The sequence below is a fragment of the Poecilia latipinna genome, unplaced genomic scaffold (genome assembly GCF_001443285.1).
Source record: "Poecilia latipinna isolate Pla-1442-1.1 unplaced genomic scaffold, P_latipinna-1.0 Scaffold279, whole genome shotgun sequence".
NCBI lineage: Eukaryota > Metazoa > Chordata > Actinopteri > Cyprinodontiformes > Poeciliidae > Poecilia > Poecilia latipinna.
In genome coordinates, this window is record NW_015112895.1 from 66633 (window position 1) to 92759 (window position 26127).

At 38.4% G+C, this 26127-nt stretch overlaps 1 long non-coding RNA gene across 1 annotated transcript in view; it reads right to left on the reverse strand.

The window, feature by feature from the left end:
• Nucleotides 1-21703, reverse strand: part of LOC106948210 (uncharacterized) — a 35722-nt gene extending 14019 nt beyond the window's left edge. The window contains exons 1-2 of the long non-coding RNA XR_001425131.1: nt 21247-21703; nt 19984-20189 (exon numbers count right to left, since the gene is read on the reverse strand). This is a non-coding gene — a long non-coding RNA (uncharacterized LOC106948210). The remainder of the gene's footprint in view (nt 1-19983; nt 20190-21246) is intronic.
• Nucleotides 21704-26127: the final 4424 nt, after the last annotated feature.

The window sequence follows — 26127 nt, forward strand, 5'->3', positions numbered from 1 at the left end:
AGGCAAAAATGCTTGGACAAGAACTCGTCTGGAGTCTTTTCCTGAGACGGGACATTGCCAGGGTGTCTTAAAGGTTAACTCTGTTCATGTGGGCTGTGCAGACAAAATGACCCAGAGATTATTTCCTGCTTGGATCAGAAGTAGAACGAAGGAAATTTTTTAACAAAATACCTTCTCTAAAGATTGGGTCTCTCTGTGGATAACCTGCAGGTTTTTTCTTCTGTATGCATTGCATAGTTGGTTTGTACATTCAGAAAAGTAAGTATTTTGATCAGCAATTTAGGGTAGAGTTTCTCAAATTCAAGAAAATTGGACATACTGTTTTTAACAACGTCTACAAACTGGAGGTGAAAATCACTGGGCCATATTGTCTTTTTAAGTCATAAACTGACTTTTTAAAAGTGAAAGGATTACAGAACTAATAATTTGTAAAAACTAGACCTGGGTACACAAATTTGATTTTATGTCAGTGTAATCTATACACATTTAAAATTACACAGAGGCTTAATGCATTCACCCCCACTAGTATTTGGATTAAATGTACTTTCACAAGTTTCAAAGAAACCAAACTTTTTGTCATCAACTTTGTGCTTTCATTTCATTTCTGTTGGGATATTTGGCCATTATTAGAACTGGTAGAGTTCTTCTAACATGCTGGTCTTCTGGAATGGTCCTTCTTTTTGGCATAGTACATAAATTGTCAGTTGGGTTCAGGTGAAAGGAATTGCATAAACTTAATTTTACCATTTGCTTGTATCAGAGTCCTGTTGGAATATTTAAACATGTTCAAGTTTTAAGTTTGTGGCCATAATTGTTACATCAGAACCAATCCAAAAACCATCAATGGGAGGGGGGGAAAAGCTTGTTAGCCTTGATTTAAAAGGAACTCAGTGTTTCAGCTGTTTTGTAGTTTGCTGGACATTTGTTCCAGATTTGTGATGGAACAAATGTCAACAAATCAAAGACTGAAACACTGTCATTCCAAAACTGATCAGTATCAGTTTTGGAATGAAGACATCAAGCTAGCGTTAAGCTTCTGACTGGAACTATGTGGACTATGCTTAAAAGCTGGGTCAGTGATACGAAACAAAGTAATTTAATTGCACTATGCCAAGAGAAGAGATCGAATATCCATCCAGAATCATGACAGATGCTTGTTTATGGCTACAAAAAGGCTGTGGTCAAAGTGAAGCTTCCTAAGAGACTGCACTAGAATGCCACCATATTCTAGTGGGGTTGTATGAGTTAGAGAAAAGCCTAATTAAATCCCCACTACTGCATCAAAGAAATAATTAAAAGCCTAAGATTAATGAGATTTGTGGCTATGATGAGTTTTTATAAAGAGATGACAACTGCAAGGAACATTTTTTTCAGCTTGCATTTACAAGTTCAACTCTGCTGCCGAAACAGCTGTTTTTTTATGTCCAACTCTAACACTCTCTAAATAAAAACAATAAAAGGCTTAAAAAGGAAATCTTTAGGATTTACATTTGGAGAGGAAGTAAGGCCAAAGAGAGAGTCCTGTTCTCCTTTGACTTGTACCTCCAGCTAATATTAAAGCTGAGGCCATACGTGGTAAATATTAGCTTTTCTCTCCTGTGTTGACAGTGTGTGCTTTTCCACACACACACAGGACAAAGGTCTGCCATATTGCACACCCACCTGGGGACTCAGATGGCTCCAAGTGGCGCTAAGTGTTCATTGCCTAACAGTGGGGTTTCTCATTGTGTGGCTTATGATTATGAAGATAAATGCCTCCCTCAGACCACATGAATGACGGTGATAATGAAAATAGGAAATCATTACTGTCCCGTAGTGGATCAGATAATTAGAAGTGTAAAACTGTGGCTGGGGGGAGGGGAGCCTGGACTTCTCGGCTGAGGCCCTGGTCCCTAATCAAGCAGACGACAATGTATGGAAGAAACAATTTAATAATCTCATCAAGCTCTGTTCAAAGTCATCATCTAAAAATTAAAATGGCATGGGACAACTGCAAATCTACCAAAAGATGGCTGTCCAAACTATACTGACAGGCTGAGCAAGGCTTGTCAGAGTTTATGCGTAGATGGATGGAGCTAAAAACATGAAAATCATGTTTTTAAAAATGTTGGAGGCCGTAACAGAAGTGTGGGGACAGCAGGACAACTAACCAAATATATAGTCAGAACTACAAAGGAACGCTTTAGATCAAATCATATTTATTTGTTGAAATGGCAATGTCAAAGTACAGACCTAGATCATATTGAGGATTTATGAGGAAAGGAAAGAACAAAATGTCAGTCCTCACAGACACAACCCATCTAATTTGAGTGAGCTTGAGTTATTTTGCCAACAAGAAGGGTTAAAAAAAAAGAAATGCAAAAATGGTGGCGACAAATCAAACATTGCAAAATGTCTAAAAGAGTATAAATACTTTTTGCAAGGCAGTTTATTCTGACAAAGGTTTATTTTGCCATCCAAGTAGTAGTGAACTTCTTCAGAAAGTTTAGTAACTTTTAAGTTGTTTTGTGCAGCATTTAATAATTAAACGTTGTATTTAAACATTGCACTGTATAACTTGACTGACGCTCCGGTGAATTCAGAAATGTTTGGTTCAGAATTAGGACCACAGTAACTACTGTGCTGAACACAAACAGAAAATATAACATTTCCCCATTTATTAACATGATTAACTTGAAACATTTTCCTAAAAACAAACTAAAGTCTGATAGTTGAAAAAAGCTAACTTTTCAGAACAAATTTGTTATATGAAGTAAAATGTATTCTGTTGGCAGAAATGCTTCATCTGTATATTTAAACGCAAGAAAGGTCAAAAGTCATTTCCTAAAAAGCTGAATACCAGCGGCTGAGGTCCCATCAGAGCAACAGTCTTCTCCTCCTCCAAGCACCGTCTCAAACACCTCCCTATCTTCTCCCACTTCCTCCCCTCCCCTCTTTGGCCTGCCAGTGTGGTTTGCCTTGGCTGACTGATAATAAGAGACAAAAATCCTCTTATCCCCTCTCCTCTTTTTTTTTCTCCAGTGAAATGAGTCACTTCCTTGCCAGAGCCTTCAGTTCCTGGACTGCAGCCAGGAGATACCCTGCTATTTATTACCCCGTTTCCACCCTAGAAGAGGGGAGACTAAGAAGGTTCTTTTCTTTTTTTTTCCAGAGGCAAGTCCACAAAAAACACACATCCAGTTTTAAGGACACATCATAAAGACATGCACACATGCAGAGAAAAGCCAAGCGTACTCAGTCAGGCACACAGTTTCTGGACTGGTTTACACATCCAAAAAGCACCCAGAACACATTCTCCTTGGATTCGTACGATTGATGTTTGTGTTCCTCCCCTGAGCTGCAAGCCCACTGCCTTTAAGGTCTCCGTTTTCCGTGACATCCCACCAGGAGCTGGGGAGATTTATACCCTCAGCTCAGGGCATTTTTCAGAGGGAAACGGCCTCTTTTTTTCTGACCACACATGCGAAGCAAACAGTCTTGCAAAGAGGCACACAAACAGGCTCTCATGATAAAAACAGAACAGGCTGGAGTTATAGCACGGTTGAAAGCATGCATAATTTTTTACACAGATGTTTTGTATACAGAGACCATCTTTCACAACCATTTCATGTGTGTAAAAAGCCACTGAAGCTGCAGCTGTGCATTCAGGTTTTGCAGATTTTAATAAGATTCCTGCATGCACATGCAGTGAGACAGGGGTCTATTCATTTAGAATGCACATTTAACACAAATATACACACATTCAGTGTCACACACAGGATCCTTGTAAATCCAAAACATTCCTTTCAGCTCAAGTTCAGACACATCCCCCTAATAGAGGGGTTTGCATTTTATTCATAGGCCCTTCTTTGGAAATATGGCTGCTTTATAACTTTGTGCCTCACGCTTGCTGAACTCTTTTCTTCACTGTGATGCATTGTCCCTCCAATGTTGCTTTGGAAGACAGAGGATTGTAATTTAAATGGCTTTTGAGTACTGCTAATCCACCGGAGGCACGTAAGTTACACAAAAGTAGCTCCGAAAAAGGCCGAGTAAATTCCTGCGAGTAAGAGGAAGTCTTAAATACAAAGCTCGATTTAAATACCATAGAGATGACTTTTTAATGGGATGATTTTGTCTTGTGTGTTTAGATGGGTCTTGATCAACTGTGATGGGCTCAGGTGGGTGGAAATAATACCAATACACCATGACAAAAGACGTGGACCAATAGAAGCCGAATGGATCTTTTTGCTTTTTGTCCAGGGTGAAACAGGAGGAACAATGTTCCTTCAGTCCAAAGCTGCCATGTGTAGACATAATGGGTCAAACTCAGATTTTATTAATAAGTCCACCACTTGTGTCACCCAGTATCTAGACTTTGCTCCATATTTTTAATGTATTTTATGCTCATTTAAAAATTTACTGAAAGCTTACATACCCATCTGAAAACAAATGATCACTTTTGAGAACAACTTTGCTTATCACTTATTCCAAACAATTATCAAAAACATTGCAACATACTGAACACATTTGTTTAAACATTTCACAGAGCGGCAGCTTCACAGACAGAAGACGGTTATTCCCACTTTAAAATGAGCATTTAATGTTTATTTACAGTTTTTCGCTTTACTTTGAGCTATTTTGCATGTTGTGATTAACTGGTCTGGATTAAGGCCTAGCCTTGGCATAGATTAAACCCTCAACCAGGAGGAGGAGAAGTTTGTCCAGGAGGAGGAATTAACTGTAGAGAACAGGAGAAGGTCCTCACCATCACAAGGTTTTCTAAATGATTTAAAGTGTATTTGTGTAACTAAATCTGAGAAACTGTCCAGAGAAAGAAACAGTTCAGTGATGCAGACATTTTCAGTGTCCTCCTGGAGGCAAGAATGGATATTACACGTCTGATTTAACTTTTTTTTGCCTCTCCAACCCCAAGGAGAGCTGCATTACATTCTCAGATGTTTGACTTCATCTACCATTTCAATATCTGTCTGCTGTATCTCCTTTCTACCAGTAAAGAAAGATAGAGTGACAGAAATAATGAAGAGGAAATTACAAAAACACTGGAAGCAGCAAAAGACGAAAGAAGATACCGGTTAGAGGGTAGAGGGAAGGTAAAATTTATTCTGCTCTTTCGTTCCGATATAAAATCCCAAGTCAATTTCCTTTTCTGCTGAGATTAGATCTATCAAATAAACTCCTTTGGGGCAGCAGGGGGTTAACCTGCTGAGTTGAGTAAAGATGTGTTGGTGTAAAAGCAGAGTACTTTTCCTCTAACCTTGTTCTAAAGCCCTGAGTGATCTGCGGCTGAATGGAGAACAAACTGTAACACATGAGATCTGTAATCAACGCTGGAACATGTCCCAGCTCATTTCAATACATACACAGTAGCTACAAAACTATTTAACACAGATGCTAATAAGATGCTATCGGTCTTCAAGATTCTTACATTATTGACCAACTAGTAATGTTTACTAAGTGTAAACATTGATTTCTGTAGGTATTCCCTAAAGAACATATTGTACATCCTAACTTATTGGATGCCAAATAGTGATGTGCAGTCACATGAGACAGTGCAGTAATATGTTAACATTGATCATTTTGTCAACTTCACTGTTTTAACAAAGAAATCTGCATGATTCTGACGATGGTCAAAAGTAGCTGAACTTATGCAATCTCAGCTCAAATACATTAGGCAAGGGTAACATGTAGAAGTGCTGTGTCCAAATATACTTTAATAAGTATTAATATGGACAGAAGAAAACGTCTTGGCGCTACCAAACAAGCTAGCATCGATGACTTCCGTCATTTAACCAAACATGTTACATTTACTCTCTTTGATGATGACACTACAATAATATGTTCTGTGAAAAACCTGAAGCAACTAATGATTGAAACATAAATAGAAATTAATAAATGAAAAATGTGTTATGATATAAATACATTGTCCTTTTATATTTCAAAAACAAAACTAAGGTTATTTGGAAAATCATTTGCGTGAAGTAATCAGGACATAAATTTCAGAAAACAAAGGGCAATAAGAATTCTCCATAATTCTGTTTTGAGAGATCTGTTTATCAAATACTAAATATTAAAATTTGGAGATTAGTAAACTCAAAATTCTACAAATAACATATTAAGCAAAATAAAATGTACAACCAGAAAATCTTCAAAAATTTCGTAGTGACAGTATACAATTTAAAAAGGAGACCTACGGTAATCTAAAAAGCACAATGTGCATTAGAAGGTGTGGAGTGGATTTATGGAATAGTTTCAGCCTGTACAAAACTACATCAATTTAAAAGTCGTCTAAAACTTAATACTTTTTTAAAAAGATTAGATTGAATGACAGGGATATAACTGAATAGAATAGGCTGCATATAATTTACTGTGTTTTGCACAAATTGGATTTGCAAGAGGGGGTATGAGCATAAAGTTTTACTTAACCTTACTCCCTTGAGCAACTTATGTTTTATTTGCTTTGGATGAATATAGATTTCTTTTGTCTTGTTTGCTCAAATAAATAAATGAAATGAAATGCGTCTTTTTTCCGCTTGTGGCGTCACAGTCAATTAAGCGGCAAGAAAAATAAATGCCACTCCTGTATTGCCTGCTTTACAAATGCATGTCAAGTAGCATTGTGGTAGATATTTGGAGTTATGTTCTTCAGATAAAGCCATAAAAAGGCTAATTAGTGAGTACTGAAATGGCCAGTGGTCCACTTTATCGTTTACTTTTATGTGACCAATCAAGAAATTTCAGGCATACTATTTGGAGAAGCTAGTTGCCAAGGACAGCATTACTCTACACTAAGACTTGAGATGCTGGATTTACTTTATTAAATTACAGTTGCATTTGCCGTCAAAGCAGATAAGGTTGTATTAATAAAAGCTAAACCTTTAGGATTACTTATGTGAGAGTGTGAACCGGTGTGTGGAGTAGGTGGGTGTGTGCTAGTCTGTCACCTGGAATTGCAAAGATGTTACAATGGTGAATCCAGACCAGAGATTTAATTAATACTTTGCAAAGAAAAGAAGAAGACAATAGAAACCTGTTTTTCTCAGTTTGCTGTGGTTGTGTAAGGTCTTTTGCTTGAGTGCAAACTATGAGCATTACAGTCCAACCGCCTGCTGAAGTGAAGGCTTGCAGCATGGGGTTAGTTAATGTTTAGCCAGAAAATATGTAATTACAGACTTCCCCTAATAAACTGTTGCAGAATGCAGACCACAATCCTCCTCCTGTGACAATGTTATTATCCACAGGCTTCAAGAACTCACTCCCTCTCTGCTTTATATACACAAACACACTTATGGCTCCACATGCACACAAGCCTCCAGCAGACAGGTGAAAGGCACCGAAAACTGCTTAAGCACATGATAAGCCCAAGTCCAAGATCTGAACAGACGATAAAACATTTGAATTTGAAACTCCGATAAGAGACTGTTGAGCAAGTTATTTTGGAAAAACAAATTGTCCTGCAATTGCAACATTTACACCACCAATCAGAAGTTTACATACGCTCAACACTGACATGACTTCTGTTCAGTTTTCAGTTCAGTTTATTTAACTTATACAGCACTAATTCACAACAAATGTCCTAAGTTAGTAACAAAGAAAAAAATAAATTAATTCAGTCCAGTCACAGAAAGATTTAAAGTAAATTACATGTTTTCCGATTTGATTCAAGTTATCAAACAATGCAGTTGATTCAGTTTACAGTGAACTCTGGTATCCTCAGAGGTTAGGGACCAGAATCGTCTATTAATAGCTGAAACCCACAAACGCTTGAGATTCCCTCTAAAAATCTTGTTACTTTATTAAAAAAATCCCAGGACAGACAAACAAATTTTCTCCAAATAATTTGGAATGACATTTCACAGATAAATATGCGAGTAGTTGATTCTGCAAATAGACGGCTGTTTTGTCTTTTTTTTTTTTCAAAATGATAAAACAGTTTTGTAAGGATCGAAAACTGAATATTATAATTTTGACCTTCTGCCTTTTACTAATGTGTCAAAACTGTTTTTGTCTGTGTGTAATGGTTACACAAGTTAAACAGCGTACTTTTTTTTACTTTGTAAAAGAGAAAAAAAAACTGAATTGGGAGCTAAAGTTTGTATTTAGCAAATCTTTCCTCTGCTCCACACTAATTCCAAAAATTACCTATTCAGGTTTCAAATATATTACACACACCCAGACCAAAATGTGACTATAATTCACTCAGCAAGTTACAGAGAAACTACAAACTTTCAAGGTCTACAACAACTTGGCATAGTTCTGGCTGGGTATTTGACCATTTGTTTATTCAGGAATGGTAGAACTCCTTTAAAATGGCTGTCACTAGCACTTTCATGCTTAGTTTATTCCACTTCAACATCATTAAAGATTATTTCAATAACTTAATGTTGGACTGTTGAATCCATGTTAAGTATCTGAGATCATTGTCTTATTAGAAAACCTAAATGAGTTGCATTTTAACCACCTATCACAAACTATGAACAGATATTGGTAAATATTAAAATAAAAAGACCAAAAGAGCCAAAGTGGTTCAAACCAGTAATAAATGGAAGATACTGGAATAATGGCAACGCCATTTTAAGTCACTATGGTCCGAGTGGAAGATGACAGAAAGCTTGACTGAAACTCTGCCTTTGATACCAAACTGTACTTATTGTCCAGTATGATCTAACAAGCCCTCAGCCCATCAGCTGAGGGCTTGTTAGATGGTTGAAACTTTGGCTGTGTTTTCCAATAGAACAATGATCCCAGAAACACATTAGATTTCGGAATGGACAAAGCAAGACGACAATAAGCTCAACCTTGTCAAGTCAAAGTTCTAGACAGCGGAGAGTCAACGTCAAACTGATAAGGTTGCTTCTGGCCCAGCAGGTCTGGTGAAAGGTGTGCCTACACACGGCAAATAGTATTTTCTAGAAAACACAGCATGTTTATTATGGTAAATAATTTAACTCAAATGTTCATGCAGGAAAATAATCCTGTGATGATTTAACACATACCAACCAAATTGCAGTAAATAAGTGCAGCAACTAATGTGAACAATTTTGCACTTTATGAGCCAATATTAAATCTTGACGTCCAAACATTACCATCAGCTTTAAATAAAACAACAGTGCAGCATTAACTGCGTATGTGAGGGAAGGTTATTACCATTTTTATTCGCCACCCAATAAAAATGTTCTAATGTCAAATTTGCTAATTATTCCTTTAAGGAAAAGCTAATTTGCTGTAAATGTTTTTCTTTTTGTAGTGAATACCAAACAGCACTGCACCAGTCTGGAAAAATGTTAAAATTCAAATCAGATTAAAAACTAGTTATTCTGTTTTTCTGGCTGTGGAAGTAATGTTTAAGCCACAAAGCAACATTGGAAGTCTCAGTTGAAGCAGTGGTTGGTTGACGTAGCCTATATTCATGATTGCTGTTTAAACCATGTCTTTAAAAGACCATTAGGGATGGCATTATTTAATGCTGAAGTATTTTTACATTCTACAGGCACATTTCTGTCCCCTGTTTGAGCATTTTCTTCTTTTCAAAAAGATTTGTTGGTTTCTGCTTTTACCTTTCTATAATAATTGTGGACATCTGTCTCCTTCCCTGTTTAACATGCAGAGATAAGTTCAGTTACTTGAATGTACAGAACTGTCTAAATAGCCAAGATGGCTGCCATATCATTAGTAAGAAGTCCACTGCCCTGGAAATAATTTATAGTCCTGGGACATACTGCAAAAGAGAAAAAAAGATCGTAATAAAGAAACTTGCATCAGGATACAAAAGTTTATACTTTATCCTGTGAATGCTGTGGATTAATTTTGCCTCATTTTGCGCTCCTATAATTTACTATCAAAATAAATTCAGTGCTTCATATCCACATCTTTCAAAAAGAGACACACCAATTAGTCCCAAACAAGAATATTTTTATCACTCATTTCAAACCCACAGATTTCATGTGTTGCTTCTCTATGATCTGAATTTCGCAAACTGAGTTTGTCTCACAGGATTTTTGTTTTTTTACACCCATTGCCTTGGAAAATGACATGCAGCTTGGATATGGTTACTGAAAAACAGCTGTTTCTTCATCCATCATGTCAAGTCTTCAGCTGAACACTCCAAGTACATCAGAGATAGATGTTGCTTTGTTAATTACCTGGTGATGTCTTATTTTCATATTTAAAACTCAAGAAATAGGCTTGTACATACAGTATTTGTTTTTGATCACATTTTGACCAAACAGCATCTCTGAATAAACACCAAGCATCTTTCCAGCCGGATAAAAATGGGTGTATTTTAAAACCCATATTTTTGATGCTGTTGAGCAAATCTAAGCCAAAAAAAAATGAATGCAAGGATAGTTTGTTTACCATCATTCACAAGATAATTCCAAGTATCTATTAAGAAAGGTATCTAAAATTGTTTTTTAAGCAACACATTAAAAGTAGTAGAAAAAAATGTCAAACATCACATGAATAGAAATAGTAAAATCCAAATTAGTCTGGGAAAATATGGAATTTTGAAATGGAAAATTTGTAAGAACACAGTTACATTAAGGCTGGGTTTGTGAAGAGAAGTGCTTTTTCGCCCCCCCTCCTCTCTCTAATTGAAAGAGGGCATGCTGGCATCTCTGAAGCTTTGAATTGGGGGGTTGAAGTTGGACGGTGGTGGTAGTGGTCTGGTGCAGTTTCTATTTTCCTCTCCTCTAAATCCATACTGCCCTGCTGCCTTCAACCCCGCCTCTTCCACGAGCTGGGCATAAAATGTGTGTGTGCTTAAAGTGGGTCTTATTGAGCCTGAACAGAGGGGAACCCCTCACATTGTCTCACCTCCTGCACCCCAACCCATCGCTACCTCACCCCTGGTCTCCCCCTTCCCTCTCCAGGGACAAAGAATGCCCTGAATGCCTGGCGTCTCCTGCAGTGTCAAATAACCAAAGGATAGGTCGAGTGGTGCAATGCCAGAGGAGGAAGAAGAGCAAGTTGAATGAGAGCAACACAGTGAGATCTAAATGGTAAACTGGGCATTTTTCCTGCCTGGATTCATCCCGGTTGCTTCAGTTTACTCCTAGAGTACAAAAATATGTCAAATTAATGTGCGCCACTTAAAACTCCCAGTGTGTGCAGAAAGCATTTTGGGGAAAATGTAATATTTTACTCTGTCATTAAATTTTAATTTGAAAGCTGACTATTTCACTTTTTTCTCTCTCTTTCCGAGTACTGTTGATTCATGTCGAAGAATCATCTCAAACAATATTCAGCAAAAGTAGAGAGGATTTAAACAAAGTATTTTATTATTAAAAAGTTGTGTACTCCTGAAGAAGACACTTTAGCTTGATGAAGATCAAGGCTGAACCTTCGGCCAACATGAAAAAGACAAAGTGTGGGAAAAACCAATACTGAATAAAATCAACCAAGCTGAACACAAGGTAGTGGCAGTGTCATGGTGTGGGGGTGCTATTTCTTAGCAGGGGCAGTGAAGCTGGTCAGAGTTGAGAAAGTGGATGGAGCAAAACACAAAACAATCTATTACAGAATTAGACTTCAAACTGAGATCATGTCCGTAAAAATACAGGCAGAGCTGCAACAGAGTCAATGAGATCAATACATGGCTATTCAAGAAGGGCCTAGTTAAATCCTTGACCTAAACCTAAAAATTTTTTTTTAAAAGTAATAAAAAAACTGTGGCGAGACTTGAAAACTGATGTTGACACAAACCGAGTATGAGCTTTAATGCAAAAATAATAGGCAAAACTGTCAACCTCTCCACGGGCAAAGCTGGTAGAAAAGACTTTCAGCTGCAATACGAAAGATGCAGCTTTGCAAAGCGTCCAATCTGAAAGGACGAAAGAAACATTTTATGTGTACAACATTTATCTGCAACCTTGTGGCTGATATAATATAACCTTTTAAAATAGAAAGAAAAAGTGTGTGGTTGTAATCTTGTCAAAATGTAAAACATTTCCAGTGATTAGTTGGTCGACAATATCAAACTTCTTGATATTAATAATTCACAATCCTAGTATGTCTCGAACATACCTAAAATCAATGAATAACCACACATTGAGATGCTTATATATAGTAAAATCTAAGGCTTTCCACATTTAAAATCATCTGGAAGGTGTTTAGATTATATTGACCAGAAAGGCAGCAAGCGATCACACATGTCTGAACATTTCTTGAAGTTCTTGTTACCATCTCATTTGTGTGAGGAGGACAATGTTCATTCGGCCAGGAAGTGTTCATATTCTTTTCTTTATACGTTGAACTTCAGCACAATGTTCAGACTGTTGATGTGACAGAGGACAGAGTGAGATGGAAGCAGAAGATCGTTTGTGTGGATACCCTTAAAGGAGACAGCCGATGGAAGATGACGAGGTTAGGAAAAATCGTCTGATGGTGACCATCTTTAACATTTGATTTTAAAATTTACAATCGGTTTTTCCAGTATTTCCCTCCCATGTAAACCAAATGCTGAATGATGTCTTTCCTCAAAGGAAAAATCCAATTTCGTTTCGAGCTTCTGAAAGTAATAACCACCTCCTTTCTCAGTGGAGACAGATTTATTTTTGTAGCACTTCTGCACACATTAGAACACACGTTTGGTAATATTTTTACCCCACGATGATAATTTGAATGGAATTGAGTAATCTTTTGGTTTGATTGATAATGGGAACAGATTGTTCTCCTCCTAAATACCATGCAGCATTATGAGCTCCAATAATTCATGGGAAACTGTTTTGTTTCCTGCATCTGAAAGCTCTTAATTGTTTACTGGCAACGCTCAAACACATATTTCACTCGTCACAACAAACATTTGCCAAAGCAGTCTTTTGAAACTACAAGTGTGGTTTTAAAATTGTCCCATGAGGTTTAACGTCTACATCTACAAACACACTTATGCCCTTTTCTCCTTCTCTCACATGCTATAACTTAGACATGCTGCATCCCTATCATGCAGGGAGTGTAATTGGTGGCTGTACTAATTGCTGCAGCACTCCAGAGCAACAAGAACAACATGGCCTCCCGACCACATGAAATTGTCTTATTTTACCAACAGCTTGTAGAAGAATCCATCAAGCTGCCATGCTAACCTCATCCTCTTTCCTCCAAAGGTCAAATTGTTTTCAAACCATAAATTTACAGGCTGCTGCTCTGAAAAACACAGCCCAGTTTGAATTATTTGTCTTTATCTGGTTGGTGTTATTGGGTCGGAATAACTTCAGTTGTGCTGCTCTGTGATTTGATGCTGAACCCAGCCTTAAATTACCAATAAAAGAAAGATACACAATTTGCATAGTTCTGGGAAATTTTAATGCCAGTGATGGGGAAAATAATATAATCCTTTCAAATATGCTGCACATGTTCGGTTTCTCTCCAACTCTCCTGTCAAACTTAAGCATATTGCGTCAGGGTTGCAGAGTCTGGGATGGAGCTCTTTGTCATCTTAGCAGTGGATGATCTGACCTGGGGTTGAATATTCTGGAGCATCCAAACACTGGAAGATTGTCAGCTGCCTTTAAAGTTTTCCCTCCTGGGAATAATCTTTCTTAAGCCTTGATCACACAAACCTTTGTCTTTGTAAAAATATATCTCCACCACATAGTTTAAAAATCTAAATTGTACACACAAGATCAGTTTCAGAAAAGCGTTCATCCACACAAATTCACTGAATTAAACCACAGAGTTGTTTTAAACTTGCCAAACCCATAAGGCAAAGCCGAAACCTATATCAGCCAATCACAATCACTAAACAACCACAACTTCCTGTTGAGAATGAAACTGGGCGCCACGAGGTTCATTTGAGTGGAAGAGATGGAGAGATTGAACAACTGTTAAATACCGTGTTAGGAAATAAAGTTAATAAGGCACAAGACAACGTTGATTAGGTATCGTGTCAAAGCAAGTTTGAGCTTGCGAAAAGAAGCTCTATATTGGGAGGGATAGTTTGTGTAAAACAGCTGACCTCCAAATGCTCTTTCTCCTTTGCAACTCAATATACTGGAGCAGCAGGATTGGGCTTGTGCAAGAAAAACAAGCAAAAAGCATCTGAACCTATGTAAAAAATCAACACGTCTCTGATAGCTGTATTTTTTCCTTCACTGCATGGCCAAACAATAATCGTCACAAGTATGATGTCACGCTGCATTATTTGTTGTAGTCCACAAATAAGGATAATTCTCAAATGTTCAGAGTTGTTATTAATAATAATTCTTTGTGACATTAAACAGAGTTAATGAGTGGATGAAAGACCAAATCGCATAAAAATCAGTTTGATTTCCCAGATATCCAGCTATGTGTAAACCAGGCTTTAAACCAGAATAATGGACTGCAATTCATGGGCAACAGGAGTTGCTTCTCTGTGGTCATTGTTAATGTCTTTCCATCTTGTGCTGACATAACCCTGCAAGCTTCACTCTAGCAAAATTCCTGAAATTCATCATTGTGAATAAATCAATCAATTTACTACATTTTTATTAATCAATTGTGTTTTTGTTTTTTCTTGACTGCATTAACATGGAAACATTTTCTTTGACTATAAGATGCAATTTAATTGCAGGAAAATATTTTTCATCTTCAGCAAAAATATTACTTTGCTAAAACTATGCATCAATTTAACTATTAAAAAGGGCATCAAAATCAAAACTTTTACTAAATGAAGTGAAAACAATAATCCGGTTCAGAACCAGTTGTGCTGTATTTAATTAGCAACCTGAGTTCAACTCTGCTTGTGAAAACTAAAGTTATGTTTCCATGGTTAAGCTTTTAGAGAAAGAAAGTAACTTCAAGACCAGCAGGTGGCAGTGTGAAGGCTCCAGTGCCGTTTTTGGTGCCATTTGGCAGGACACCACCAACAGTGGCTTATACCAGCAGAGACAGGATGAAAGTCTGGCTTAGTACTGATCTCTGGTAAGATATACAGCTGCTCTGCAAATGGGCTGTTCTGCAGTACTACTTTGCTGTAGCATGAGGCTGCAAGTTTTAAGGGTGGGGGGGGTTTCTGTTTTTTGTTTTTTTTGTCTTCAAATTGACAAAATTTCTTTCATCTGTTGATCAAAATCAACGTGGGATTGTGATATGTAAGAAGCCTGGTTCAGTTCCAATTGGTTTCGGAAGAAGAAGCTGAACTTCGGGGCAAACACACTCCAACTCTTGTTACATATAGAGAAGAAAAATCAGATGGAGCTCATTCCTAACCAAAACAAGAGAAAAAAAAAGTGACAGAGTTGTTGCAAATGTACAATAATTGTCAACAGCAGGAAGTTCTTTGCAACAGTGAAGTAAAATGCAGAGAGGAGCAGAATGACAGTCATGTGGATTCACCAGACACATGGTGTTTGTGCTGTGAAATAATCAGAAGTTTTTTCCCCATCTCCCCATGCTGACATGAGATATGATCTGCAGGATGGAGAAAGAAAGTGAAGGGAATGCTAGAGAGCCAGAACTGAAATGTGCACATGTGCATGCACCCAAACAGCCCCAAGTTAGACGGTTTTGTGCATTTCTTCCGCCTGAAACAGGACTCCTTAAAAAGAAAAGCCTGAAAATCTAAATATAATCTTGGGTCTTGGGCTCCACAGCCACCCTATCAAATACACAGAGTAGTTAAATCAAATGACTGGAAAGTGCACTCTGAACTCAGCCTTGGGCTAAGGTCGCATTCAAGCGGAAATGTAAAAGTTCCTGGCCCCCGACAGGGCCCCCTGTTCAGAGCTGTCCCTATAAAGAGACTTATAGCTGGTTACAGGGCTTGGAAGGGAGCCCATAGAAGGTCCAACAAGCCTCGACTGGCATTATTTCCTGTCTGCCTCTTTGTTTGGCGAAGCCTTTTATTTTGGCATGGTTCCTATTGCAGCACTCGACATCCCATTCAGAAAACAACCCGCCCCTCCTCTACTCATCCCTTTAAGCCATGAGCATGCATTGCTCTTGTAATGTAGTTGTGAGCCACAGTCCTCAGGTTGCTGGCCTTCAAGTTTTCTGAAACAAATTTGTAAAGGCTGGAATGCCTTCTTTAGTTTATAACTTCTTATATGACAAACCAAATTTTAAAAAACTGCTACTTTAGCCACTTACTGCCTGGAGTTATTTACAGTGATTAAAAAAATATCCACAGTGTGAGTAGAATAAACACTACCAGACTTTAGTGAAATACTTACTCCATATTGGCTGTGTGACAGCTGCAAGTTAATTCCCAACAACAGGTTAATGGTTTATTCCTTAATTTACATGTATGTGTATGTTTCAGAATGCAGTTGATGCCCGGTATTCACAGGGGATTAGGAACCATAACCTTTCAAAAAGAGCTAAACTCCACAAATACTTGAACTTCTTTAGAAAACATTTATGACCTGCTTATTTAAATAGATCAAACACCAAATATACCTGAACTTAAACATGTCATGTAATAGGTCCATGGTAGTCATGGACCTATTACAAGAAAGTCAGGAATAAACCCAATCCTTTTTAAGTATACAAGTTATGCTCACTATTGCTTTTCACATATTTAAAATAAAAATCTTCATTGTCACAATAGAACGAGCAAAGTGTCAGAGATGAGAGATTTGACCAGAAATCATTTTATAGTAAAAACTCTGACCACAACTTTTAGAAAATAAATTGCTATTTTAGGCCATAACAGTCACAAAAAAACATTGCATCATCCTGAAGGGACTTATTTTTGCATATTAAAATAGCAGCTTAACATAAAATACTGGCATGGATTAACTAATCATTCTCTAGCTAACATAATCTGCATGCAGCAGCAATACTCAGTCATGTTGATGACCGTATACACACAGTATAAGCAGGTCCTACACTACATCTCAAAATGCTGTGCGAAAAAAGCGTGAATGTTGCATATTAGCATCACACATATAGTACCACATCTTACAGGTTCAGCTATGAAGAGACGTTGTGAAACAGGAGGTGCAACTAGAAATGGGCTATAGGGACTGGTAAAAATTTAGTTGAGTTTCAGCAATTGGTCAGAAAAGAAGGATGTACAGAAAATGTTAAGGTGACTGGTCAGATTTTCAGAAAAGTTGCAATGCCTGGTAAAAACTGCATGTCCGCGCAAAATTTGTGAATGGACTTACTAATATGCACAGTGGAAACCATCTTAACCCTGGAAGCCAACATCCACGGTCTTTCTTATCTCTGCTCTTGTCGGTACAGCCAATCAATGACAGCCAATCCAGGATTGGCTGCTTTTCAAATGCCAGCCAATAACGTGTCAAGCTAGCTCTGTCTCTTGTCCATTTCTGATCCACCCGATGACTGCAGAGTCATAAGAGTATTTCTGCAAATAAAATGGCCAGTAAGTTTATGGCTATGCTCATTCATCACCCACCCTTTTCCCTTCATCTTATATTGTTATTTACATTTCTAAGTGCCACTTTGTTGCCTGAACCAGATACCATCCGTTGTGTCTTTAATTCAATCAGGCAATGTGTGGAATATCCTATGCTCCTTGTTTAAGAGTGCAAATCTGCACCACCACTGCACGGGATCTGGACCCACCACACTGCCTAATATCTCTGGACCGGATACACACACACAAAAAAAATACTTTCAGGGTCAAATTTTAAAGGCATTAAGGGATATGTCAATCACATTTATAACCAAAAGTTTTTTTTTCACCGAATCCCCAGAAGTTGGTGTAAAAGAATAACATTTCCTGGTTATTCATTTCCATTTATAAATGAGCTGCACAAGCAAAGTTCTTTATTCTTTTATTGTAGGTGTAATTCATAAGTGTTCCAACAGTTAATAGTTTCCTTACCTCTCTCAAACAGCTTGAAGAGAATTGGAACTCCTAATTAAATTTGAGCCAAATTTATTGTTACCCGATAAAATAAAGTTACCCTCAATTACCAGATAAATTACCCTCAAAAAGGTTCTGTAAACAATTCTATTCAGTCTTTATTCTCCCCTCGTGTGCCTTTCTGAGCAGAAATGACTCTTAGAAGTTGGATTGAGTCATTTGGAGTAAATGAGCCACGGGGCTGAAACAGGTTGGCATGGTTCGACATGTCAGTCACAGTCCAGAAGCAGAGCACAGTAGCACCTTTCCATGTTGCCCGGCCGCTTGTCAGCAGCTACATTAAGCCATTACACAAGTGTGGAAACCGCCCCCGTGGCTGGCCCGCAGCAGCACACACATCCGCTCAGGGATACATACCATAATTATCCCCCCACTTCATAGTCATCTCCCCTGGCAACTGCAATCATACAGCAGAAATAGCTTGGGCTAATTCATTACTTCAGTGGAGGGAAGTTGGCTGCCTGTAATGACACCAATTGCCCTGACCTAAACAGCGGTAATAGGACCTCTCGGTACACTGGCGAGGAAATGGCTGCAATTGAGACTCTTCTACTTCCTAGCAACCAAAGCTAGGACCTGTAAGCCGGAGGGGGAAATGCTTTGCATTACCTGTGCCCCGCAGCTTGAGACTCAGCCTAATGAAGGCAAAATTGGATGAATTAAGCTGACTTTAGTGGGAGGCAACAAACAGAAAAGTGGAAGCATGTGTGTCAAATGGGGTTTCTAGCTGATACATTAACGAGTAGATTAGAGCTGACCGGAATCTGCTGGTCAGAAAAATCAGGAAAGACCAGAGGGGAAACAAACATGGGCCGCCTGCTGAGTCCCTGCTGGACAGACACATTGTGGGGAGGTGGAGAAAAAGGTGTTAATGATGTAAAAAACGAAGGATATAAAAGTTAAATCTTCAGTATGTAACTTTTATAAAAACTATTTTTAACATATTTTTTGAAACTGTCTATGTCATGACAGTATGATATGAGCAGATAATCTGTGAAAGAAACAAAAAACAGCTCCTCTGCCTTTCTGTAATGCTAAGCAGAATCAACCAATCAGAGCAAGGAGGAGGGTCTTAGTGCTGTCAATCACTGCAAAGTGCACGCTGCTCACAATCCCCTCCCTCTCTGTTAAGATACAGTTTCTATTGTGAATGCTAAGGCTAGTTAGCCTGGCCCCCGATGACGGCAGATAAACGGTTCTCCTGCAACAGAGTTGTTTCTCCACTATAAGCACATTTAGCAGCGCTTTCACAAGGATGACTGACAGCACCAAGATGCACTTCTTCACTGCAATAGCATAGGGAAGAGATCAATCTTTTCACAGATTATCTGTCTCATGCAATACTGTCACAACACGGTGATAGCTTTAACAAATATATAAAACATTTTTTATAAAAGTGACATACTACAGCTTTAAGAGTTTTTCTTTTGCAAAAATTATGTTGGGTCAAACAATATTAGATACTATATATGCCATACCAGATGGTTTCTGCATAGAGCTGGACAATGCAAAGGGTGAAAGAAAGTTCATCCAAGCAAAGAGAAGGGAATGTTTCCAAAAGTGTCAAGAAGGGACAAAGTGCTCTGAAGAAAGACTCACACAGGCCGAGAGCTCACATGGTCAGGGGGAAAAGGGTTGCATGAAGGACAAACACGGTCATTATTTACAACACAAAGATGGAGCGAAAATGGAAAATCTGTGTAACAAAAGTTAGCACACCCTAAAGTCCAGTCGCCTGTTCTGCTATAATAACGTCTACTCAGTTTCAGTATAAAATCCTCCCAAGCAATTCATATTTATGCAAACTTTTCCTGACTATCCTCCTGTGAATGTCCTGAACCGCCTTTTTTTTTTAAACAAAACAGATCTCGTAGAGGGATGTGCTGTTATCAGGTTCTCCAGGCTAACCTCAAGTACATTCATGGTTCTCCTTTAGGAAAACAAAACATTGAACTTTAAAAATCAGTTTATGAGTTGTGTCAATTCAAAATATTTAACCAGTGTTAAACAGCTTCATACAAACACACCTACTAACCCCAGAATTGCCTCAAACAACAGCAGAAAATACAGGTTGGCCCCATATTACTGATGGATCACATCCCTGCTCTCCTATTGGTTGGCCCTTAATAAAAGCAGCTTTCTTTATACGGCTCATCTGTTGGAAAGGCTACCTGTGGGATGAGGTATGGATCCAGGCGCCTGATTGGTCCATAGATAACGCCATCTGGCCAATCTTCAGTCAGCGAAGATGAGGCCAAGAGCCCGACAGGGCCAGAGAACCGTTCCAGTGGTGGAGTGGTGGGCAGATGGGAGTCAGCAGAGTTCATCTTCCTGCTGTAGTCCAGGTGGAGGTCCTGGCAAACTGCTTCATGACACCCTGAGCACACAGACACAACAGTTTGTCTATTTATGTTTAAAAACATCTTGTTCAGTAGTTTCACAATATTTTCTCAACAATTAAGTTCAAACTTTCCTGGAAATCTAACAGAAACACTTAAAATTATCTTAGAGCCCAGCTGGATTCCCAAGGGCCCAAACATTCTCTGAGCTGCTCCTGAGACGATGAAAGACGCCTGGAAAGAACCGCAAAGCATGAAACAAAATGTCTGCAATCAATTTCTTGTCTGTTTTGAAATCATCAACAGGTGTAACTAAACCAGAAATGCATCACTGGGGAAAAATGAAGCTCGAAAATCATCTCAGCTGTTGAAAGATAAAAACCACTGCTCTCAGTGGGAGTGCGCTCTGTGGCCTCAGAAACCCAATTACTGAGCTGTACGGGAGCATGATGGGCAGCCGGGGAGTTAATTTGTTTACATTTGAATTTGCAATGTGATTCTTGCTTGAGAGGTGTTTCTATGTTCAAAGAAGTACAACTTTTGTCTGGAAGGGTTTGATTCACTGATTAACCAGGAAAAACAAGCTGCCACTGCTTAAGAAAAAAATATACTACCTTCCTCATGGAGGTTTTACATTTTACAAGTTAGACGTGTTGAAAAGGAATAAATATTTTAGGCTTCAGATGGGATTTTGAAGAACATTTGTTTCTGAAATTTAAAAACCATTAACTTAATTTTTAACACAAAAAACTAGTTTTTACGATAAAATTTCTGAGATTAAACTAAATTTGAGTTTTTCAGCTAAAATTTACTTCTTTTATCCTAACTACAATACGCTGTGATAGATTTGGGTAAGTAGTAAGTAAACTGCACTTATATTTACAGCGTTATTTGTCAATATTTTAAAAATCAACCCTTTTTTTCATAGTTATTCACTACTTTTTCCTGCTGTTCTACATAGAAATCCCATTATAATATATTCATTTTCATCGGTTTGAATAATGTTGTACAACACTTTTATCATGACATTGAGTAAATCCATGTTTGTTGATTGTGTTTGAGGATTTTAGTCAGAGATAAACTTCAAACACTCACCAAATGTCAAAGGTGCGTAGGCTACTTGGTTATATTTTTATTTTCTTGAACTGTCTGTGTTGGTGCTGCCATTTCCTGTCCCCAACACCTGCGTGTAGTTTGTTAATCACCACAAATGCTTCGTACCTTGTCTCTTTGTCTCTAAATGGGTCCATTCTCTACTTGTATGTCACTGAATGACCTAGCTAGAAGTGCTCAATAGCAACATGGGACGTGTTTGGAAAAACACAAGGGTTCTGGTGTTAACATGTCCAGCAGGAAACGTCTTCATCCGCTTTTTCTTTTTCTTCTTCTTCTGCATAAGCGCCACCTACTGGAACGGAGAGTTGATCGGGATGCAAAATATATGCCAAAAAGATTTGATTTTTAAAAAAATAACACAAAACAAACAACTGTTTTGTTCTGCTGGTGATTGGCTCGTACGCAACACAGTAACTTATTTCCTACTTCAAGTACGCAAATGATAGTCTCCATGGCAACCCATCTAAATCCAACTGGACGTGCTTCCGTCTAGGCATCAAAGTGCTGGGCCTGCTGTGATATTATAATACTGTGATAAGCCTGAAGCAGGAGAGGCCATTGGCCAGTGCAACAAATGGCTACCATAGAGACTGCAACCATATTGGTAAATCAGGGGTCCACAGCCCCTGTACAGGAGAGCTCCATCCTGCAACTTCTGGATGAATTCTTTCTCCAACTATGACGGCGTATTTTGGCCATTGTGGATAGTAAAAAAAGGAAATTTCCACCATAAACTCAGAAATTCTGAGATTAATCTCAGAAATTTTCCAGAAAAAAAAAAGAAATTTCTGCTAGAAAAAAAATATTTTAATCTCAAAAATGTTCTAGAAAAACCCAGGAATTTCCAAAAGTCAAAAAATATTGATTTTTAATTGTCAGAAATGTTCATTTTTTTTTTTAAGAAAAAAAAAATTTAGGCCGAAATTTACTCTTTTTTTTTTCTGCCTACAATGGCCCTACTCTGCCATCGTAGTCAGCACACCTGACTTCCTTCATCAACGGTCTTTCAGTTCTGCAGGATCCTGCTAACGAAACGTTTAGGTGATTCAGGTGTGTTGGATAAGGGAAGCATCTAGAAGTTACAGGACGGTAGCTTTTGAAGGCTGGACTTGGGCACCCTGGCTCTGTAGCAACATCTCCTGTTGCTTGGCTCTCAACAGATATTGCATATTACATCATAAGCACACAATAAGTTTTCAGTAGAGAAAATCAGTTACAAAATATACTTTCTTTAAAAACAACATTTTTATTTAGAGTTGCTTAGAGTTAAATTGAGTTATCAATTTAACTCAATTTGGGTTCAACTGGAAATTGAAGCTATGTGAATTCTGTAATCTGAAAATGGACTATGTACCAAAATTAAGCATTGTGGGTAAAAGCTGAGCTCCTCCTTTTGTGCTCTCCATCTGCAGCAGGCCATGTGTTTGGTGACGCTTTGAGAAGTGGGTCAGAGCAGCTGAGAAGCCCACCATCAGTCATCTCTGGCCGCTTCAAGTCACATCACACAAACAATGGCACTTCATGGGTAGGGGCTCGTCTTCCTTCCTGCCTGGCTTCCTGTCGATCGTTCTGCCTGAACTGGCAAACTCAATGTGCCCCCCCTCCACTACGCTTTAGCCCCCCGTACCCACTCCCGCTCTCCACGCCGCCTCCTCCTCCTCACTCCAGCAGTCCTCTCTTCTTCCTGAATCAAACAGCAAAGCTGGTAAAATGTGAGCAAAACAGGGGGCCTGACAAGGTGACAGGAAAGAAATGATAAATGACAACAACACCACATCTGTGGAAGTGGAACATACCAGGTCAACAAGCAGGGGCTATTGTCATGTAGATGGAGGAGGCGGTGGGGTGTGAAGGTATTGAATGTTCTGTTTGGCACCTACAGTGCAGTAAACTTTTTACCCCGCCTTCACCTCCAGCTCCTTTCTGATGCAAGAGCCTTGGAAACAAATTGATAGTATCTATGCATTTCCTCTGCACAGACCGCAACCTTTACCAATGGCTGACCGTTGAACATCCAAGGCCACAATGATCACAAAAGAAAGTAGGAAATCCTCCTGTGATGGATCACTTTGATGAAAACATAGTACGAAGGGAATCTAATTACTTGCACCTAGAGTTTACATCACCTCATCACGAGAATGAGTATTATTTTATGGTTTATTTCAACTCTCCTTGCATTGGGACTGATGAAAGAATTTTTCAATGTAGGACAAGTAGACAAGACTAATGTTTTTGAAGAGAGGTTTTATTATTTGGAGGTTTTGGCTACAATGACCAGAAGTTTATTTGGAAGATCAGGTGAGGATTTCACATCTAAATACACTGTACCAACTGTTCAGCAAAGCGTTGGTTGCATAATGCTGAGGGTCTACTTTGGTTCAAGTATTGTTGCATTGCTTAGAATGGATCTAAATATGAAGAATTCCATGAATGAATTCCAGCAGTCCTGCCAAGAAAAGTTTCTCAAAATATCCACCAGAATGAGAATATTCACCCAATTTTTTTAAATCACAGAAGTTGCATGTTGTATAATCAGTCAACCCTGAAAGTGAAGGATTATATTGTTAATATGACATTGAAGCTAAAAAAAAGAACGTAAAGTTATTATTAATGTCCTTTAGCATCTATTTTGTTGAGAATAGCAGTAAAACAGATTTCTGCAGCATGCCTTAACCCATAATCTCTGCAATACTGTAGACTCTAAGTGTTAGAAGGGTGTACTTCCTGAGGATGCGAGATAGCTTATCTGCAGCAGACCTATTTAGGTCACTTGTAGTTCAACATGTCTGCTGCACAAGCAGAGGAAGAGTAGCAACCTTTAGCATTATGGGCAACAGTTTCATCGGCTCAGGATGATTTATTACCATTTTAATGGCATCCTGACAACTTTGCTATCAGCAACTTGAATCACAGATTACGGGCGGAAAGTCGTAAAGTCCAAAGAATACCTGAGAGCGCTAGGACTGACATCACCGTGCTGGTCTGCGGACAAGAGGGAAACCTACTGACAGCCAGGGTAGACAGATGGTAATTTGTGTCTGTTTGTTTTCTGAGTTCCTCTCAGGCTATAATTTTAGATAAAGTTCATTCATACCATTTACATAACAAATTGTTCTCTTTGCCTGTCCTTCCAGTGTCACGGTGGATTTTTTTTTATGTGCTCCCTCTTATAAATCAGATTTGTAATGTTTTCTCAGTACACTGATGGTGTTTGATTAATACATACACACATTTGTTGTACAACACAATATCATTCTCCTTTGATCAGTCATACCAAGTCAGAACTGCTCCACAGACAGCGATATCCCTAAATCACTATTATCACGCAGCTGATAGGAAGGAATGCAAAACTCAGAGTCCTAGTCCCCTGGCATCAGATGCAACAAAATATCACTCCGACCTTTAAGTGATCATATAAAAGAAAGGCGTGCTGAGAAAGGGGGATTTTTTTCCCTTTACTGCAGGCGTTCAGTCTGCCTCCAGTGAGAGCTCTTTTAAAGTTGCACCTGTGCAGCATGGCGGGGGTAAGTCTGCAGGCTTGATGTGGGCCCACTGTGTTCTCAACCCCCTCAGGAAAGGAAAGTGTTAGAAGGGGCTTTGTTGTCTGCTCTTGCTACACCTCATATATATTTTAAAGGGACAAACACAAAAGAGCAGTCTGGCCCTCCGTTGTTTATAAAAATCAACGAGGTGGAAGGCTTCTGATATTCCCCTAAAGGTAAATTAAGTGTTTCATTGTGCCCAAACTTCAACATGAATATGAGCCTTCACCATTGCTTTATCCCTCACAGTAGATGAGGCACTTCCAGACAGCTGGTTTCACTTTTTCGCTCCTCTCATGCTTTTCTTTTGTTCAAAGTCTACCTCTTTGATTCATCCTGAGTAATGGTGTGAGATCCCCTTTATTCTTCTCACACGTCTTCTACAGCTGGTCGTCCTCTGAGCAGGACACTGGAACAGACACGGATCAGGAACTGTAGGCCTGTTTACACGATCGCCACAGGTTTCCATTTGCTTTTTAAGTAACCAGCTGTCTGTACATGTTGTCTACCTGCTGCTGTTTTCATATACTGCACATATATAACTTTACAGTATGTTTCGGAAATGTTTGACAGCATTTTCTGCTCATATTCTGTAATTAAACACATTTATTGTAGAAATCAGTGATGTTACCACTTTCATACTATTATAACAAGGACAAAGGTCGTTAAATATGTTTTGAATTTGAATTTGTTTTATTATATTTGAGTAAATTAAACACAGAAGTGTCTTAGCTCCCCTCTTAAAAAAGATTCACAGCACATATGTTCATATATAATGCATGTTTCTCTTTTTGAGTTAATTCACTATTTCATTCCGTGTCAGAGTTAGGATTCACAGCCTCGGCTCTGAATATTGTCTTTAGGGAAGGAAGGGTTTAAACATACAAAAATTGTTAAACATTTTTCCAAATCTGTTTTGTGTTTCTGCTTTACATGAGAAAAAATTCTGCTACTGGTGTTTAAATTAAAAATAAACGATTAAAAAAGAATGGTTTGAGAACTGCTGGAGATATATCATTACAATTCATGACACTCCTGTCTACTCTACTCTTGTTACGTTTAGTTCAATTCATGAAAAGTGCATTCACAACCGAAATAAATCTGCACAAAAAGAAAGTCCAGCTGGTTCCTATTAAATATAGTTCTTATTCTCATGTTCTTATGTTTCCTTACCTGAACTGGACTGAACAGCTTTACTAATTTGAATTTCACCAGATTTTTCAGGTATTAACTTCAATACTGTTGCAGATATGGGATTCTGTCCAGGAGTCTCCACTGTCACTTGACTGCCTCCAGAATAAACATTTTTATTTATCGT